Raw genomic sequence first — 14,544 nt, 5'->3', positions numbered from 1 at the left:
ATAGCGTTCTACGGCCACTTTTTAGACATTTAAACTGCCCGCTTATTCTTCCAGTCATCTAGTTGCGCGCGAAGGTAGCCCAACTGCGCATGGCCGAGCTGTTGCTCGCCAGATGTGGTGATCGCTGCGGTAACGCTTGATATGGGCAGCGGAACGGCGCGCGGAGGGATTCCTGCGGGAGCGTTGCTGGTCAGCGGTAAGCACGAGCCAGCAGGATATACTACCCGGACAGCGGGGCGGCACCGTACCGGGATGAAGAATGTTGGGATTCAGGTAGCGTGGTTGGGCTGGAGAAGAGACGAGGAAGATCGGAGGAAAAAACGTGGAAAACTTTATACAAACACTATTTCCGTGAGAGACGAGCCACCACTTCGGCCGCCTTGCACGGAAGGATAGGAAGTAACTCCTCCGACCAAGCGCTCTTGTCGATGTGCATCTTCCCGCATGCACGTAACGAAATTTGCCAAAAACAGTGCAATATCGCCTCCCACGCGGTATGGTGAGACGATATCCGGCAATCTCTGCCTCCCTCGCTCCTCTACGGAAGCTACATGGGTAAGACGCGCCATATTCCCTCCGTTCGATGCGATTTCGAGCTCCTACATTTTTCGAGCATGTTCTCTCGCTTTTTCCTCGGTCTCACGGACCTCCCGTCTCTCTTGAGCCAACCTAAGCTCTTCTTTTTCGTTTTGCTCGTCATCTTTTTTTGTACAACTCCAGTTTTTTCTGCTCTTCTTTGCGTGCGACAATCGTTTCCCAAGCCTCGTCGACCTCCTCAGCAGACACCTCCTCCTGCCGCATAATTTCGAGAATATCCTTTTTTCTTTTCGTAGAAAGTAGCGAAATCCCCAGCTCCTGGAAAATTTCGAGCAGCTCCTGCACTTTTAAATTCTCGATCGTGAGTTCCACCATGCGTTAGCAATCCCGCTAAAACAAAAAGCCCCAGCTTGAAGTGAACAAAAAGGTTTCTATGAATCAATTTCCCAGACAACAGGAATCCGCACCTAGCATCTGCCTGTGCTAGTACGGTCTGGCGAAATGAGCGGAAAACATTGGGCACTCAACCTGCCAAGGTATAGCTGACGCCCGTCAGTCCCGTAGCTGCCGAGGTCCGTTGGAGCCGGTAACTTCACGTGGACGTCCCACAGTTGTTGGGATTCAGGTAGTGTGGTAGAGCCGGAGAAGAGACGAGGAAGATCGGGGAAAGAAAACGTGGAAAACTTTACAAAGACTATTTACATACTGTGCATGTGAGAACAACTGAGAGTGCTTCTCAGTAAAGAGAGCTCCTTAGCGGGTGGGAGTGTGTCGGTACCGAAACCAGCAGCTCGTTAAGAGGGTTCACCAGTGACAGTGTACATAGGAAATACATGGCAACTTTCAGAAGCTGTAGCGTGTCTAAAAATGGCTCGGAGCCGGTGCCTTTAAGAATGTGATGGACCCGATCGTACGCAGACATTGCACTGTTGACACGTCGACACAGGCCTAATACATATTCAATGTAAGACGTGTAAGATTCGCCGCGCAGCCGGACACGCGCATCTGACTTTTTTGTAGATGGCCGGGCTTGAACCAACAGTTCCAAAAATTTGCCGAAGCTGCGAGGAAAAGTGGGTCACATCCGGGATACCATCCTTGTGATTGATGAAGCAAGACTTGGCCACTGCGGTTGAATAGAATAAGACGTGAATGAGCTTCATGGCAGAGTCTCAACGATTGTAGGCACTTAATTGGTTGCACTGATCTAGCCAGTCCTCGACGTCATCAAAACGGAGACCCGCAAATGTAGGAGGCTCGCGCTGAAGGGTGGTGACGGTCCGTGTCTGGTGTCCAGATGACGGAGGGGCAGCAGGTGCGTTGGAGTCAGGGCTGCGGGCGGAGGGATCAGCAGGAAGGGGAAGCACACCTGCTGAAGCACCGGCAAGGCCAACGGAAGCGTCACTGCGATGTTGGTCGTCGGTTTCCATCTTTGGAGATGGTCCGACCAGGCGGCGACCGGAACGTAGCTGCAGTGTTGCGGCGGAGACTCCACCACTTGAGACCGTGGACGAAGCGAGCTTTTGTTGCCACTCGCAATTCTGGCGGCCACTCCTCCGAAGACGAAGATGCGTGATGATGAATATTTACAGATAAAACGAGGGTCGCGCACTGTGCTATATATATATATATATATATATATATATATATATATATATATATATATATATATATATATATATATATATATATATATATATATATTGTGAAGAAGATGATGACCCAGACAAAGCAGATGACTCGTGAAAGTGAAGAAGATGACCCTGAACGTCAGCCGTATCGCTATCGCCACGTGTGTCTGTGCCCGACCTGGTTGCCCTCGGATTGTTCTAGCCGCTGCTCCCTTCCTCCCAGCTCTTTTAAATAAACCCCCGCATTACATTTGGTGGAGGTGCGGGGTACCAGCCCTGGAATTGTGCAACCGTACTCTCCCGCCACCTGCGATGCCTCACGACGTTCAACATCAAGCCGTGCAAGTGGGCCCAGCTCTTACCTGCGCCGGCTCCCTTCGCCAACGGGACCCGGCCATCTTCAATGGGACCGATGAGCAGGAAGTCGAAGATTGGCTCACGTCTTACGAGAGGGTGAGCCTTTACAACAAATGGGACGATGCCACCAAACTAAATAACGTAATTTTTTATCTCACCGGCGTGTAATAACCTGTGGTATCGGATCCACGAGGTGGACATTCGCACCTGGTCTGCTTTCAAAACAACCTTCTCCGAAGTGTTTGGTCGTCCTGCTGTTCGGAAACTCCGCGCCGAACAACACTTGCGTGAACGGTCTCAGCAGGTCGGCGAAAGCTTTACCAGTTACATCGAAGACGTCATTGATCTCTGCAAGCGTGTCAACCTCAACATGTCAGAAGCTGGCAAGATTAAACACATTTTGAAGGGTGTTGACGACGACGCCTTTCAGATGCTGGTAGCGAGCGACTTGCGCACCGTTGCTGAAGTCGTCACCCTCTGCCAAAGCTTCGAGGAGCTGCGGAAGCAGAGGGTCCTGACTCGACTGCACCCTCGACAGGTTGAGTCGCTTGCTGGACTGACACCAGCACCTGACACCTCATCGCTGCTGCAACAAATCAAAGACTTTGTTCGGGAAGAAGTGGCGCGTCAGCTTTCTCTTCTGCCGAACCCTACAGGGCAAGCTCCAGATTTGGCTCCGGCCCTTCGACACGCCATCCAATAGCAGGTTGCCGAGGCTCTTCCGCCCGCCCATCCGCCACCACCTGTCGCCGCTCCGCTGACATACGCGGACGTTGTCGCCTAGACGCCGCCCCCTATGGCCGCTCCGCTGACATACGCGGACGTCGTCGCCAGACCTCGACCGCCTACCTATGCTTTGCCTCCAACACCTGCGCGAGCGGTGGCTCCTTCTCTTCGGCCGGCTCCGCGACTCAGCAATACCTGGCGCACCATCGACAACCGGCCTATCTGCTGCAATTGCGGCTTGCCTGGTCATGTGGCCCGGCTTTGCCGCCGCCGTCTCCCAGTCTACGCGCCACCTCCTCCAGTTCCCGCGTACTGTCCTTCCACGAGTCAGTACTCCGGATCTGCTGAGCCGCCGTCTAGTCATCCTTTTTCTCCTGACCGTTCAGCCCTTTCTAGACGCCGTTCATTACCGAGGCGCCGCTCCGTGTCTCTTATGCGACGTCGCCCCAATCTCCCCCAGGAGGAAAACTAGGTGCCGCAGTTCCTGAGGCGAGAACTGCGTCCCCGTCAAACTTTCCAAGCCCTCACATAACCCCTGCTAATCCGATCGAAATTTCTGTCGAGGGCATTACTGTCTTGGCCCTTGTGGACACCGGTGCAGCGATTTCTGTTATGGACGAAAAGTTTTGTAGTTCGTTGAAGAAGGTAAAGACGCCGATTGCTGAACTGTCGCTGCGTACGGCCAGCGCTGAGCACATCAAGCCGTCTGCAGCGTGTACCGCTCGAGTTGTGATTCAGGACTCCCTCTACACGATAGAATTCGTCGTGCTGCCTTCCTGTTCCCATCCTGTTATTCTGGGCTGGGATTTCCTTTCCTTCCATGAAGCTATCATCGACTGTGCTCGAGCAAAAGTCGGGTTCTCTTCTCTGCCCAATCCTGTTCTCGACGCTACTCCTCCTGTTGCCTGTGTTAAAGCCCTCGCCGCCGAAGACATTGACATTCCCCCGTGCTCTTCTGTTCTTGTAAACTTGTCTTGCCACTCTATCGGTGACGACACTGTCCTCTTTACTCCAGGCCATACTTTTCTGCACCGCAAGTGTCTCCCTCTGCCATACGCCGTACTGACTGTGTCCGCTGGCCTTTCGATACTTTTGGTTTCTGACCCGTTTTCCTGCCCTACCGCTCTGCGCCTTGTTGAATGCCTCGGCAGTGTGCTGCCCATCGCATCTCTGCTAATCCGCAAGGAGACCGACGATACACCGCTCCTCGCCATGAACACGCTCAGCCCTCCTGCCTCTACGCCAGATCGCTCGTCTACCGAATTGTTCTTGCGCTCCATCGACGCCGATCTTCCCCTCGCCGCACAGAACACAGCTTCTCGACCTCCTTCATCAATTTCGCTCCTCCTTCGACGCTCACCAGACTTTCTTGGGCCGAACTTCCACCGTCACCCATCGCATCGACACTGGTGCCCACGCGCCGCTGCGGCAGAGCCCCTATCGTGTGTCTCCAACCGAGCGCCAGACTATTACAGAGCAAGTCGACCAAATGCTTCAAAACGGCGTCACTCAGCCCTCAAGTAGCCCTTGGGCATCGCCTGCCGTCCTTGTGAAAAAGAAGGATGGCTCAATACACTTTTGTGTCGATTACCGCCGCCTTAATAAGATAACCCGCAAGGATGTGTATCCGCTCCCCTGTATAGATGACGCTCTGGACTGTTTGCAAAGGGCGGAGCTCTTTTCCTCCCTCGATTTACGTTCTGGGTACTGACAGGTACCCATGCAAGCGGCCGATCGTCCCAAAACTGCTTTTGTGACACCCGACGGATTGTATGAATTTACTGTGATGCCATTGGGCCTTTGTAATGCCCGTGCAACCTTCAAACGGATGATGGACACCATTTAGTAGAGTGGAGAGCTGGGCGAGTCGGTACATGATTGAAGAGGGAAACCAGCGCAAAAGACGAAGACACAGGAACAAGGAACACAGGTCGATAGTCCAGCGTCATCCTGCGTTCCTTGTTCCTGTGTCTTCGTCTTTTGCGCTGGTTTCCTTCTTCGGACACCATTTTGCGTGGACTCAAGTGGAAAATGTGTCTATGCTATCTCGACGACATTGTCGTCTTTTCCCCCGACTTTGAAACCCATCTATCCAGCCTGAAGAACGTTTTGACCTGCCTTTCTGACGCTGGCCTGCAGCTCAACTTGAAGAAATGCCGTTTTGCTGCGCGTCGGCTGACAATTTAAGGACACGTTGTCTCTAAGCAAGGCGTTCGTCCCGACCCAGCTAAACTTCGCGCTGTCGCAGACTTTCCCAAACCCACTTCCATCAGACTTGCGCAGCTTCTTAGGTCTGTGCTCTTACTTTCGGAGGTTTATTCGCAACTTTGCTTCGATTGCTGCGCCTTTAACACAACTGTCCGGCAGTTCCGACTTATCGATGTGGTCTCCGGCGTGCGACGATGCGTATAACACCTTGCGCCGCCTCCTCACAGCGCCGCCCATACTGCGCCATTTCGACTCGACCGCTCCTACCGAGGTCCACACGGACGCCAGTAGTGTCGGCCTCGGCGCCGTACTCGCCCAGCGCATCTGTGGTTTTGATGAATACGTTGTTGCCTACGCAAACCGCACACTTACGAAGGCTGAAACTAATTACTCCGTAAGCGAAAAAGAGTGTTTGGCCATCGTATGGTCCCTTGCCAAATTCCGGCCGTACCTCTATGGCCGCTCTTTTTACGTTGTGACGGACCATCATGCGCTTTGTTGGCTTTCTTCCCTGAAAGACTCATCCGGCCGCCTTGCCAGGTGGGCTCTTCGTCTGCAAGAATATGACATCCGCGTGGTCTATCGTTCCGGCCGCAGGCATTAAGACGCTGATGCCCTGTCCCGCTGCCCACTCCAGCCGAGATCGCCAGCCTTTCCACATCTGACGTCTCCCCGTCGTCCCTTCACATTAGCGACATGCCCTCAGCGCAACGCACTGACCCCTGGATCGCTTCTCTTCTCGACTTTCTCTCCAACCCCACGGCTGCTTCTCCATCCCGTGCTCTCCGCCGCCATGCTTCCCACTTTATGATTCGCGATAACCTCCTCTATCGCCGGAACTACAGCACCGACGGCCGCAAGTGGTTACTCGTTATTCCTCGCCACCTGCGCACAATATTCTCTCAAATGCCCGGAAACTAAAGAACACATCCTATAGCATCGGCGAAGACTTCTCTCGTTCCGTCCAAACCGCGCGTAGCCACCTTGTAGCATTCGCCAAAGCCAAAAAAGCTAAATTTTCACTTCGCTACAAGACATTGCACATTGGAGCTAAGCGTTACATGTACGATATCTCATCGCAGATGGTTAAAGAGATACCATAGCGGTTACCTCCCCCAAATGTAATCAACACCCGTCCCCGCACTTTACCAAGCAATCATCTTTCGTTCTCTGTAACCTACACTAATATTCGCAGTCTTATGCCGAAACGAGAACGCGTGTCTAGCTTAGTCATATCATCTAACAGCAGTATGCTGTTACTAACTGAAACCTGGCTTACTAATGATATCACTGATGCTGAAGTTATTGCCGATTTGCCGAATTTTTCTGTTTATCGGAAGGACCGCACAGATTCTCGAGGGGGTGGCGTGCTGATCGCTGCTGGACCAGAATTATCTTGTTCACCCATCCGTCTCCCATCTAACTTAGAGATACTGTGGCTTTTGTGCCGTACTTCACCGCATTCAGTCATAATCGGCGTATGTTATAGGCCTCCGCATTCTAGCCCAAACTTTTCTCGTGAACTTAACAATATGCTAAACCAGCTCATGATATCTTATCCGAACGCGCATATTCTTCTGTTTGGTGATTTTAATTATCCAGGAATAAACTGGCTCAACCGTTCTCATTCACAGCCAATCAGTGCAGAATCAAGGGATTTTCTAGATGTTTGTTTGAACTTTAATCTTTACCAACTAGTAACCAGCCCAACACGCACCGCAGGCGATTCGAGCAACATTTTAGACTTAATACTAAGCTCTCATCCTGACAGTTTGTCATCCATTACATACTTAGAGCCCATTAGCGACCATAAAGTCATTCAAGCCGATTTTTCCTTCCGCACCGAGCGCCATGAAACACAAAAGAAAATAATCACCCTGTATGACAAGGGTAACTACAATGCCATTAATCATGAACTGAGTATTTTTTTCCCACACTTCAAAGCCGGTTATAACCAGAGATCTGTTAACGAGAATTGGCTAATATTTAAAAATAAACTTCATGAACTAACGCAAAAATTTATCCCTAGAATAACTTTTCGTGAAAATCGCTCTAAACCCTGGTTTTCTAAGACACTAAAAAGACTGGAGAATAAAAAGAAGCGGCTTTTTCGCGCTGCCAAATTTAAAAGCAATTCCGAAGCGTGGGAGAAATACTTTTCAGCCGAAAAAGAATACTTGACTTCCGTCACCAACGCTAAACACTCATTTTTTAACAGCGACCTACCGCGCATGCTATGCGATAACCCCAAAAAATTTTGGCGCGTTATCAATCCCGCACCATCACACTCAGTAACTCTCACTCATGCATCCGGTATTCAAGCCTCCGACATAGAAAGCGCTAACATCTTCAATACGGCGTTCTCGTCAGTTTTCACCCAGGAGCGCAACCCGCCTCCAAGAATACCTCCTACTAATGCCACCTCACCGATGGACGCAATAACTTTTTCTTCAACTGGCATCTCGTCTTTAATCGAGAAAATGAAACTTTCCTCGTCAGCCGGCATCGACGAGATAAACACTAAACTACTAAAAAACACAAAATGTATCAGTGCAGTGTATCTTGAATTATTGTTTTCGCAATCACTCTGTACAGGTCTCATTCCGGAAAACTGGAAAGTTGGGAAGGTCGTTCCACTCTACAAATCAGGTGACAAAAATTCCCCTCTGAACTACCGTCCTATTTCTTTAACTAGCGTCCCCTGCAAGATCATGGAACATGTCATATACTCTCAGGTAATGGACTTCTTAGACGCTAACAATTTCTTCCATCCATCCCAGCACGGTTTCCGCAAGGGGTATTCATGCGAAACACAACTAGCCATGTTCCTCAACGACTTACATACTAACCTGGACGCTAACCTTCAAGTTGACGCCATCTTTCTGGATTACGCTAAAGCATTTGATAAAGTTCCACATCAACGTTTAATACAAAAACTTTCTATTCTAAACATTCATCCTAACGTGCTAAACTGGATCAAGGCCTTCTTAAGAAATCGCTTTCAGTCAGTCATTGTAAATAACCAGTCTTCCAACCCTCTCCCTGTAACATCCGGCGTCCCACAAGGCTCTGTTCTTGCACCCCTATTGTTTTTAATATATATTAATGATCTCCCTCAATACGTATCCTGCCAAATTCGAATGTTCGCTGACGACTGCGTAATTTACCGCCAAGTAACAAACATAACTGATCATGAAGCCCTCCAGCAGGACCTTAACCAAATTGAACAGTGGTGCGCAGATTGGCTTATGACCCTCAACCCTAGCAAATGCAAGCTTCTTTCCATCACCCGTCGCAAAAAGACTCATGCCTTCCAATACAAAATCGCTAACGAGTTCGTAGAATCTGTATCATCTTTCAAATACTTAGGCGTCACATTATCTAATGACCTAACATGGAATGCACATGTTACTAACGTGATATCATCGGCTAACAAAACTCTGGGATTTCTTAAACGTCACCTTCGCCTCACCTCACATCACGTGAAATTGCTCGCCTACAAGTCACTCATTAGACCTAAACTTGAATATGCATCCGCCATATGGGACCCGCATCATATTAACCTCGTAAACGATCTAGAAGCCGTTCAAAACCGCGCTACAAGGTTCATTCATTCTTCTTACTCCTACGACGTCAGTGTTTCAGCCTCAAAAACCAAATCAGCACTATCGCCTCTTTCCGTTCGTCGTCGCATAGCCACGCTATCACTGTACCACAAGTTCTTTTACTCATCACTTAACCGTGCCCCTTACATCACGCCAGCATCATACATTTCTCATCGCACTAGCCACACGCTTCAAGTTTTTCGCCCACGTGCCCGAACTGTTACTTTTTCAGCCTCCTTCTTCCCACGTGCAGCTAAGGATTGGAACGGCCTTCCCCAGCACATCGTCGACATCACCTGTCCTTCATCATTTGCAAACAATCTAAACAACATTTTTTGTTCATGATCACTAATGGCATTGTTTTGTGCCTTTTCCTGCTAATCCCACCCCTTATGTAATACCCCGCGAGGGGTCTTTAAGGTAATAAAATGAAATGAAATGAAATGAAATGAAAATATGCGCCAATTTCCACGCTGACCCACAATCCGGTCACGCGGGAGTTTTCAAGACATACACCCGCATCCGGCTGCGCTATTACTGGCGCGGCATGTACACCTTCGTACTTAAATACGTACGCGCCTGTCTCGCCTGTCAACGTCGCAAGCCATCTCCTCATCGTTCTGCTGGAGAGTTTCAGCCATTCCCTTGCCCACCACGCCCTTTCGACCGTATCGGCATTGTTGCTACGGCCCACTTCCGTACACTGCGGCCGGCAACCGTTGGGCTATCGTTGCGGTTGATCATCTCACGAGATATGCCAAAACCGCCGCTCTTCCGTCTGCCACAGCGACAGACGTTGCCTCCTTCCTTTTGCAACGTTTCGTCCTTCGTCACGGTGCACCTCGTGAACTGCTTAGCGACCGCGGACGCGCCTTTTTGTCCGATGTCGTCACCGCCCTGCTCCGCCAGTGCAACATAATCCATCGTACCACCTCCGCCTATCATCCGCAGACCAACGGCCTCACCGAGCGATTTAACCGCACCCTAGGGGACATGCTCTCCATGTACGTCGCATCCAACAACTAGGATTGGGATCTCATCGTCCCTTATGTGACTTTCGCCTACAACACCACCCAGCAGTCTACTACTGGCTGCTCTCCCTTCTTTCTTCTTTACGGCCGTCATCCATCTGCTACCATAGACACCATTCTTCCTTACCAACCTGACGCCTCCGAATATACCCCTGTTTCCGAAGCCGCGCTACACGCAGAAGATTGTCGCCAAATTGCCCGGTCACTCACAACTGACGCCCAGTCTCGCCAGAAATTCCGCCACGACAACGCTCATACCACATCGCACTTCTCTCCTGGTGCGCTTGCGTGGCTCTGGATACCATCAAGTACTCCTGGACTCTCGAAATTTCTCGCCAAGTATCACGGCCCCTGCCGTGTGCTAGAACGCACATCTCCCGTTAATTACGTCGTCGAACCCCTCACGCCATCTCCCGATCTCCGCCGCCGCGGCCGCGAGACAGTTCACATCCAGCGTCTCTAGCCAAACTACAACCCCTCCATATTGCAGTCGCAATAAGTCGCCAGGATGGCGCCTCTTCGCCCCGGGGGTGATTGTGAAGAAGATGATGACCCAGACAAAGCAGATGACTCGTGAGAGTGAAGAAGATGGCCCTGAGCGTCAGCCGTATCGCTATCGCCACGTGTGTCTGTGCCCGACCTGGTTGCCCTCGGATTGTTCTCGCCGCTGCTCCCTTCCTCCCAGCTCTTTTAAATAAACCCCCGCCTTACAATATATATATAGGATTCCCGGCCGCGGCGGTCGAATTTCGATGGAGGCGAAATTCTAGACGCCCGTGTACTGTGCGATGTCAGTGCACGTTAAAGAACCCCCGGCGGTCGAAATTTCCGGAGCCCTGCACTAAGGCGTCCCTCATAGCCTGAGTCGCTTTGGGACGTTAATTCCTCATAAACCAAACCATATATAGGATTAAGAGAAGTGGGCACTTCTACAGAGACATTTATTTGTCAATGTTTCGACCGCGGTGCGGTCTTCTTCAGGACTGCGGTGGTATCGCGTCAGATTGACGTTTTAAGTTTGTGGGCTGCAGAGGAGAGAAAAAGGAGTGTAACAAGCAAGTAGCAGCAACAGTTGAAAAAATTTTTAAAAATTGGGGGTGCAGGGAGCTTACAGGGACAACAGTGGGGGAGGAAGTAAAAAAGGTGTAGAAGGGAAAACAAAGAGGGGAAAACTAGTAAGGAAGGGCCGTCAAAAAAGGAGCTGGCGAAACGAGACAAAGGGAGAGGAAGACGGTGAGGGGGACATAGGCAGCGCGGCAACGACAACGTACGAAAACAAAACAAAACATACAAACAAAATACACAAACTAAATGCACAAACACAAAGATGGGCGCCGCTGCAGATGCGTGGCCAAAGAGACACCGCTACGCAAGTGACACTGGCGGCTACGAACAGGCCAAACCAGAGGCCTTTTGGGGTTTAACTAATTTCCTGTGAGCCGAGGGCTGGAATGTTAGGCAAGTAGGGGGCTACGTTGTCACGAGCGCATGGGTTAGAAGGTGCACAAGGGGTCCGGGTTTCAGTGAAAAATGCATCCCTCTCCCTGGGCGGGTCGTCGAACCGAGCTCGTCGGGAATACCTGTTTGTAGTAGGGGAGGGTCTGGTTGTGTACAAACAACGGTGTAAGAATAACATACTCAGGTGTTGACACACTCCCCCTGCCGCGCGCGGGAGCGCCGCCCGGGGGGCAGGGGGCGGTGCCAGGAGAGTTGCCTTGGAAACCGGTTGCTAGCTTAGAGGGCGCTGCGAAAGGGGGGCCCACGAAAAGAGGCAGGAGAATAATGCCGCCCTGTTGAAGCGAATTGTGGGCGAGATGAAAGAAGAGCGGGAAAAGCGGACCCAGCTAGAAAAACAGGTTGAAGGGCTCAGGTCGCGGCCGGCTGGACACCCCAGTTCGGAGAAGTGTCAGGTGGGGGACGAGGCTCGTCGATCCTACAGTGCTGTAGCGCAGCGAGCATTGAGTGAGAAAAATGAGAACGAAATGAAAAAGGTTAAAGCGGGCATGGAAACTCGCGACAATAGTGTACAGCGGCTGGAGAGTCAGCTAGAGCGATCCGGAGGCCAATAGATGGAGTTAGGAAGCGAACGGTTGGGGCGCAGGAGGGTTCTGGTGGTCGGGGACTCGAATGTAGCGAGGGTTGAGGGAGGCGTTCTGACGGCAGTGAAGGCAGACAGGCGGGTGCAGGTGGAGGCTCAGTCGGGAAAGTGCATGGTGGATGCAATGGCCAGAGCCCGGGAGGTGGTGGTGGGCAGCATGGATGGCGAACACCTTGTCGTCATCCATGCTGGTCTCAATGATGTACTGCAGGGGAGGAGCCAGAATCTTGAGACGCAATTGGAGGTGGGGATGCGTAGGCTTAGAGAGGCCTCTGAGAGTGTGCATGTGACCATATGCACAATCCCATAAGTCCAGAGGCAGGCTCGAGAAACGGAAAGGAGGGTCGTTGAGGCTAATCGGGTAATTGGGCTATTGAGTCTACGACTAAGATGCGAGGTGATGGAGGTCAACAGGGAAGTGTACGAGTTTAGGCGCCACCCTTTTGCACAGGATGGCATCCACTACGGTGGTGCCCCTGGCAAGAAGGTGGGTAGTAGGATAGGTCGCCAGGCAACAGCTTTTTTGGGGGGACCCAGAGCTCTGAAGGAACCAGTGTAGAGAAGGAAGAATTAAGATTAAACGGACAATGGAACCATAGGGGAAGAAAGAGACGCAAGCGCCAGGGCCAAGTTAATTCAGATATAGGTTTCATTAACATGCAAGGTGGCAGAAATAGACTGAAATGGGAGGAAATAGAAGAACAGTTAAGACAGGAGAAATTAATGGTATATGGTTTAGTGGAAACACATCTTAGAGACATGGAGCAACCACCCTGTAACCCAGACTACGCATGGGAATATTGCAATAGAACAGAGAGCAGCAGAAAGGGAGGTGGAATTGGGGCATTCATTCATAAAAGTATGATTTTTCAAAGGGTTAGACTGGGATGCAGGGAACATTTATGGCTAAAAGGAACAGTGGCAGGCAAGCAAACACTCCTTGGCTTTGTATACCTGTGGACAGGGGTTAATGCCAAAGAGGAAAACAGGAAAATGTTAGAATGTATTGCAAGCGACATTGATGTGCTAGGAGGACAGGGCGAGATAATTATATTAGGCGACATGAATGCACACATAGAAGACCTGGATGGGTACACGGATTCGACAGGACGCATGCTGCAGGACATGTGTGACAGGCACGATTTAGTTGTGTGCAACAGCACCGAGATGTGTGAAGGGCTCATAACATGGGAGGCGGGGAGTCTGCACACGACGATAGATTATGCACTAATGTCACAGAGGATGTATAATAGATTAGGGGTAATGAGCATAGATGAAGATGGTTCCAGAAGTCTAGGTAGTGGCCACAAGCGTATCAAGTTGAGCTTCAGAAGAAAAAGCAATGTAGGACTGAAGCAAGATGAACAATCAGGGGGAAATTTTTACTCAGAAAAGCAATTGGAAGCAGCAGCCAAACAAATCGATAAAGTAATTTTTCAGGATAGTGAAACAGAATGGACTTATACCAAATTAACTCGATTACTGGAGCTAGAGCTAGCTAAGGTGCGAGTAAAGCTAAAAGGGAAAAATGGAAACCCAAGACTTGGTGGGATGAGGAGGTCAAGAGGGCAATAGAAAAGCGCAAGGAAGCGTCCAGGGAACACAGATATTCCAAGAAGAGGGGGGAACCAAAACCCAAAGTAGACAGAAAATGGGATACCTTCATAAAGTGTAGAAGGGACGCATCCTATTTGATTAATGAGGAAATTAGAAGAAAAGGGGCCCAATGGATGTCAAAAGTAAATAAAAAGGATAGAAAAGCAGCCCAAAAATTCTGGAAACGTCTAAATGCAATGAGTAATAAAACTAGGCTAGAACAAAGGTTTATTGTTACAGATGAGGGTATTCGACTAGAAAGGGATGAAGCAATAAAACACATAGGAACATGGATGAGGGAAAAATTTTCAGCAAAGCACGTGGTACATAATTTATCGAAGGAGGATAGACCGGTTACAGCAATGGCTTCACTTGAGCAAGGAGAGTGGGAAAGGGCAGAGAAGAAGGTTCCTAGTGGCACATCAACAGGACCAGATGGTATCCCGGTTATGTTGATAAAGAAGTTAGGACTAAAATCCAAGCAAACATTAATACAGGTAGTGAACAAAATGATAGTGGATGAGAAAGTCCCCGATGAATGGCGATTAAGTAGAATGAACATGATATATAAGGGAAAGGGGGACACAGCAGACGTAAGTAGCTATCGCCCCATAACAGTGACATCTGTGGTTTACAGGGTGGTGATGCAAATTACAAAGGATAGACTGCAGGCTTGGGTGGAGAACGAGGGGGTGTTAGGGGAACTACAGAATGGGTTCCGGAAACAAAGGAGGTTGGAGGACAATCTATTTTCA

This window comes from Amblyomma americanum, chromosome 3 (genome assembly GCF_052857255.1).
Source record: "Amblyomma americanum isolate KBUSLIRL-KWMA chromosome 3, ASM5285725v1, whole genome shotgun sequence".
In the NCBI taxonomy this organism is placed as follows: domain Eukaryota; kingdom Metazoa; phylum Arthropoda; class Arachnida; order Ixodida; family Ixodidae; genus Amblyomma; species Amblyomma americanum.
The sequence above is the reverse complement of the archived record's forward strand: the minus strand, read 5'-3'. Positions refer to the sequence as shown.